Source organism: Sinocyclocheilus grahami, unplaced genomic scaffold (genome assembly GCF_001515645.1).
Source record: "Sinocyclocheilus grahami isolate Dianchi unplaced genomic scaffold, SAMN03320097.WGS_v1.1 scaffold24.1, whole genome shotgun sequence".
Taxonomy (NCBI): Eukaryota; Metazoa; Chordata; class Actinopteri; order Cypriniformes; family Cyprinidae; genus Sinocyclocheilus; species Sinocyclocheilus grahami.
Genome location: NW_015505203.1, coordinates 856,564 through 862,963, shown reverse-complemented (window position 1 = coordinate 862,963; position 6,400 = coordinate 856,564). Strand labels below are relative to the sequence as shown.

General features: G+C 34.9%; 1 long non-coding RNA gene across 1 annotated transcript; it reads left to right on the top strand.

The window, feature by feature from the left end:
- The first annotated feature begins 1,833 nt into the window (after positions 1-1,833).
- On the top strand, positions 1,834-5,730 carry LOC107562031 (uncharacterized). The gene is made up of 3 exons (XR_001605945.1): positions 1,834-1,909; positions 5,097-5,408; positions 5,497-5,730. It is a non-coding gene; the product is annotated as an uncharacterized lncRNA (long non-coding RNA).
- Positions 5,731-6,400: the final 670 nt, after the last annotated feature.

The window sequence follows — 6,400 nt, the reverse complement described above, 5'->3', positions numbered from 1 at the left end:
GCAAGAAATACAAGCAAATTAATTTAGACAGTATTGTGCAAGTGCAGACGTGATAATGACGGTGTGTTGAGGACTAAATAGCAGAAGGGTGGTGCCGTTTCTCGCTTCTAAACATGACCGCAAACAAGTGTAATCCCATTATGGTTTTAATGGAATTTAATTTGATTCTAAAGACATTGTTTGATTATGTTTGGTATGGAATGGAGGAAAGGGTAGCAGAGGTCTGCGTAGAGCTACGATTAGCTGACACTCTCCTTTTGAGCTCAACACTCATACAGCTCATACTTTTGATGTTTGAAGCCTGGTAGAAAAAAAGCACTCCTGGTTATGATTTAATAACCTCTGACACGTAAGGTGTTAGTCTTTTTCATTATGGAAGCACTGGCTCAAGGCGAATTCCTTTGCTCTGGATTCAAAGGCATTCTTTACAGGTCAAACACTAACTGTTGTGGAGGAGTGACAGATTTCGCTGCCATTATGGAATCAATACCTTGTTTTTGATCATTTTGAGCCTGAACACCATGCCTTGAAAGTCTTCTTTGAAAGTCAGAAAATGTGAACTTTACAAGCTCCACATACCAGGCCCTAATGATTCTGAACAGGGAATAATACCAAAAGATTTTCCCCCTCTAAAATGAGGGGAAATGAAGTAGTGGGCTCACTGGTTGGCAGATGTAACACACAAATCCTAAATTAATTTATTTTATGAAACATAATAATCACCCATATAAAATCCAGAAATATTGTTTTTTCACTGATACCATTCCCCTCGGTTTTATAGGGGTGAATGAAAGGTTAAGGAAATTTGGAGGGAACTGCATTTTTGCAGAACTGGAAACAAATGTGAAACAAAAAAAGAACATCAAACAGCAACAGGATATTATATCACAAAGTAATGTGAGTTGCCAGTCATTTGATCTATTAAAGTTTTTTGCGATGCTATGATTCATAAAGTTCACAGGTCATCTCTTTTTGCAGGCAGCATACAAGAAGAAAGAGTCACAGAAACTGTAATAAATTGATTAGAAATATAAAAAGTGAAATTAACATGACTCACAAACTTTTCCAAGCCACATTTTCAGACTGGACAGCATTTCCAGCAGATTCCAGTATTTCTCTGAATGGTAATAAAGATGTTAACCACTTTATTACTTGAAAAAACAGTTCCTTCGCCACACTGTAGCATTTTCGTTGTTTTGCATCAGTAAAATGGAATGATTAAAATGTCCTGTCCAGAAATGATTGCAAAAATTGCTAGTAAAACACCACTGATGCCATAGTCTTTTGTCTTTGGTTTAGGAAAGCTTCTGAGAAAATTGTGTGGTGGATTTGGAAGTGTCATGCTGATCAAACTTTAGGTCATGCAGAAAGCCAATGTAGCATTGGTATCAATATGTGGACACATGTTCAGCTCATCTTTCAGAATAGGAATAGTCAAGATTTGAATATTTCAGGCTCTGGTTTATTCCAGTAATCAATCATTTCGGTTCCTCGGTGGTTCTCTTCTAAGGAATAAATATTTGAAAAATGTTTTAAATTTATGCAAAAAAGCCAAATGATTATATAATTTTAATAGTAAATCCATGTAAAACTTTTTTTTTTCTGAAAGGACTTTTCAATAATTGGCCTTTACTATGTAGAAAACTCAACAAAGCTGCAGTGGAAGATTATTTAAATATTATTTATCATATTATTAATCAGAATATGAATTAATCAAGAATATTGTTACGGGGCTGACGAGACGTGAGACTTGCGGATCCATGTGCAAGCTTTATTTGATAAAGACAGAGACGTGGTCATACAGCAGGCCTGGGTCAGATTAGCCATATAGGAGGCAGAAGAAACAACGCTGCATGTGTTTCATTTACTAACAAGAACTTCTTAGAGTCGTTCATTCAACAACTAGAATGTAAGTTTTTGATTAACTTAAAAGATGCAGCTAGTAACAGTCTTTTGTTTGTGAAGTGAGTTACACTGGTCGCACTTCACGCTATAGATTCAGTAGCATTGTCAAAATAATTCAGTAAGGCATTCTGTCCATGTCTGGCGGAAGAACCGTAAACAGAACTGAACATCATTTATAATGGGATTTGCATGGAGAGGGTAAGAAGTAGATTAAAAGTAGACGCTGGAGGTCATTTTTATGATCTGTCTGTAGAAATACAACATGAAAACTACATACTTAAATGGCACTTTCTCCCTCCCAGCTGATCCGAAACCACCAGAATGTGGTGTTTATGAAGGTTTGGTCAGCTGCTCAGATGTTTCCCTATAATTAAAATGAAAATCTCTGTAAATTTAATAGAGCGCTTTCGGCTGTAATTGTAAATGGGAACATTGTACGCTACTGATGCTAACTGTTATTTAGCGCACTGCTTTGCTGGAAACAAAATAATTGTGGGCACATTTGAAGCTTGGATTAAAAAAAAAAGTGGTAAAACCGAATACCACTGGGGATTGCAATGCAATTTCCCACAACAAAGAAACACATTGTTCTGCCTGAAGACGACGACGCAAAGGGCTAGATGCTTGAAGCTAGAGTTTACTCTCCCGCATTATAACTTCAAAGAAACGGGCATTTTTCACTTCCTGTTAGCTGACCTATAATGCTTCCTCCTGCTGCAATGAGAGTGTGTGGAGTTTGGTTCCCAGACATCATAATGCGAGACTGATGCCTTCACATCTGAAATACAGCCAGTAAAAACCGAGTGGCCACAAGCCACACACTTGTCTTCCATCACTAAAGGTCTTGTAAGGACTCATCTGAGCTTGTCTTTCCCATTGTCGTTTAACACCCTCGGACCCTTCCGCCTTCATTAACTTGGAACCACAAAAGGTTTAATTCAATGTCTTAATAATAAGCATCCTTTGCATTCCTCCGATTGCTTTTCAGTGACTTCATTTCCCAGCATTTTTCTCCTCTCCTCCCTTCCTTTTTTTCTCATCATGCTCTCTGCCGCTTACTGTCAGGCACTGTGGTATGTCTAGCTAATAGCCGGTTTTGGAGGTTTTGTGGATGAGAACTAGGCAGACCTGAAGCAGGAGCTTTTATTGTCATGGTCCAAACTCAAGGATAGGCTGTGAGCCAGACGTGTCTGTAAGAAATACTCAGTAGGGCATCATGTGCGTACCACCCTGCTGCTCGCAGAATGCATGAAGCATGCAAACAATTACAGTATGCACACTGCTCCATAAAACCCACCTCCATTGTGGTTCCCATGTGTGTACAAGGGTGAGAGGGCACTGTTGTAACAGGAATAACTTAGAATAGAGAATGAAATGGCAGCTCCCAATATTAATTTACAAACATGCGAAGATCCAGTCCAGTAAGTCAAAAAATATGAACAAATTCTGTGAAGATCCAGTCCAGTCTCATTAGTATTTGTAGGTATTTGTATTTTTAAAGCACATTTTGGATATGCTGAAATGTACGACATGGATATACTGACAGCATTTAAGATATATTTACAAAGTAAAAAGTATGTACATACGCACAGAAACATAAAACATATTTGTGCATTATAATATGATACAGATGTTTATTATATTGTATATAGATACAATTCAAGTTACAGTAAAATATTATATAGATATTTGTAAGCAAGTATTTTGTGAATGATAATGAACATTGAACAGAGTAAATACAATAAAAACAATAAATGAACAGTTTTTAGTATCGAGATACTATTATATTTTTCATTAATATATAGATTTTTTTCATATTTTCCCTTTTCATATTAAGTTTTAGTAATTTAGTTGTTTTTGCCACTTTTATTTTATTTATTTATTTTTAAATATAGTTTTAGTTTATTTCAATTAACGTTTCGTTTTAATAAACTATAATAACCCTCCCTATTAATTTCATGAATTTCTATGAACCTAAAATAATTGAACTTGCTTATGTCTCAAAGATGCTGTCAGAACATGTTTCAGTGTCTTTACACACTTTATGTACCTATGCTAATGAGATTATGTTGGATGATCAATTAATGTCCAGAACTTTTTTTTTTTGTAATTTATGTTTTTGCAAATTTTATTAGTTTAATAGTTGTCGTTTATTTCAATTAATGAAAAAGAAAGGTTTTCATGGTTTAGTTGCAATTAACCCTGCTTATTAATTTCATAATTTAGTATTATATGAACCTAAAAGAATGTAACTTTTTTTACATCAAGCTTATGTTTTAAATGTGCTGACTGTATGTTTCAGTGTATTTGCACATTTTATCTAGCTATGATAATAACTAATTTGATTATGGTGGATGATCAATTCATGTCCAGAAAAAAATTCAGATAAAAAAAACAACAACAAAAAAAAACGATTTCATTAAAATGTTTCGAAAGTGCATCATTTCACTATCCAGAGAGAGCAAACATGCTAAACCTCAGGCATTGTCAAAACAAAGGCAAGAGAAACAAAGGTGACTCAACACATCAAAAATCTAGTGATTGCTCTGCTTGTAAAATTATATAGCTTTTTCCATTTCGCAGTTCAAAATTCCACCTTGTTTATTCAGTTGATAATTAAGTGTAAAATGAGATAATACATATGTATATGCTTGCAAAATGCACTTTAAGAGGCCACTTAGCGAGACTATTATGCAGTTAGCTGCCATAAAGGCAGCGAATAAACATGCAACAAATGCAAATCCAAAGATGGCTAATTATCGAGAACCCACGTCCAAAATCATCTATTTCTTAAAGCACCCATGATGTTCCCATAATTCTGGTGTTATTAATCCATTAATGCTGTCTACATGGATTTGGTGAGATAGCGGCTGGGGGCATTCTTGGCAAGGTCAAAGCAGTCAATGCAGATGTGGTTTTATAGGAAAGGCTTTTTGATGTTGACTGTCTGAATTTTTCCATGTTCTCACTCAAGAAACATTAAAAATAAGTTATGTTAAGCCCAGCGATCCTTTTCCATGCGGGGAACAAGTCATGCCTTTGCCTCAAACATAGTAAAACCCATTAAAATGCAAAAACAAAGGCCTTGACTTTCACTCAAAGGCCTATTTTAAACCAGGCTAAGATGTATTTAGTATTGATATCACTGTCAATTTAAGTAATACTGCCATATTTTTTCTTGTTTGCATCAGGGGCCTAATTAGTAGAAACCCCTCAGCTGGTGACATCTGATATTTCCCCAAAACAAAGGAGAGACCAAAAGTGGTGACAAGGGTCTCCCACACACGCAGAATGTGGACTGCGGTCAGGGAGCACAGGAAGTTCACCGAGGCTGAAATAACACACCCAAACCGAGCCTGACATTCACGTGCCTGTTATCTACACAGGGCGAAGTGAAGAAACGGAGAAAGCGGGAGAAAGGCAGCAGCAATTAAGGAAAACTAGAAGACTGTTGATACAAAGTTACAGTCAATGCTTTGCAGACTTCACAAGTTCACGCACGGGTAAGTGAAAAGTGCGGATTTCATCTCTTTTGCTGTTCAAGCATTGTCTTGTATGTTTGACATGACTATGATGTCACTTCCTTTACAGAAGCTAGGAAACAAATCAATACCCGAGCAAGATTGAGTTGATTTTGTACATAAGGAAATTGCTGTACAAGACTTTTCCCCCCTCCTGTATAGAAACAAAATCTTTTGTTCTCCTTTTTGTCTTTTTCAAGTGTCAATGAGCCTGATTTTGGGTAATTGTACATCAACTCTTGCCTTGATAAAGTCTAATTTCCACAAATCTAAATGATATAGATTTGATTCCACATTAAATGTGTATGCAGACAAAAAAAAAGGTATTCTTTATAGACTTTCTGAATGAATACATTTTGTGCTCATGCACTAGTACACCAATATTGTGCACTGACCTGGTTTTCTGATTACTTTTAACTATACAAAAGGAATACTGAAAAAGTGATGAAGTTTATATCCACAAGATTATTTTAATTGTCTTTTATATATATATATATATATATATGCAGTATATGCATGTTTACTGAGGCTGCATTTATTTGATCAAATATACAGAAAAAATATTTAAAATATTATTATTTTTAAATATCGCAATATTATTACAGTTTATAATGTCTGTTTCCAAATACTTTGTTTTATTCCTTTGATGGCAAAGGTTAATATTTTTTTCTTATTTTTGTGGAAAGAGTGACACATTTTGTTTTATTCAAGATTCTATAATGAGCAGAAAGTTCAAAAGAAGATTTTAAAATAGAAATGTAAATATTCAAATAAAAAAAATACTGTCACTTTTAATCAATTTAATGTGCACTTGTTACATAAAAGTATTCATTTTATATATAAATAAGGTGTAATCGTTAGTGTAATTATACATTTAAGTGCCGAGTAATATTAATTAACTGCATGTACTTACTATGTGGTTAGGGTTAGGATTAGGTTTTGTCTTAGGGCCACTTGCATATAATTATGCATAA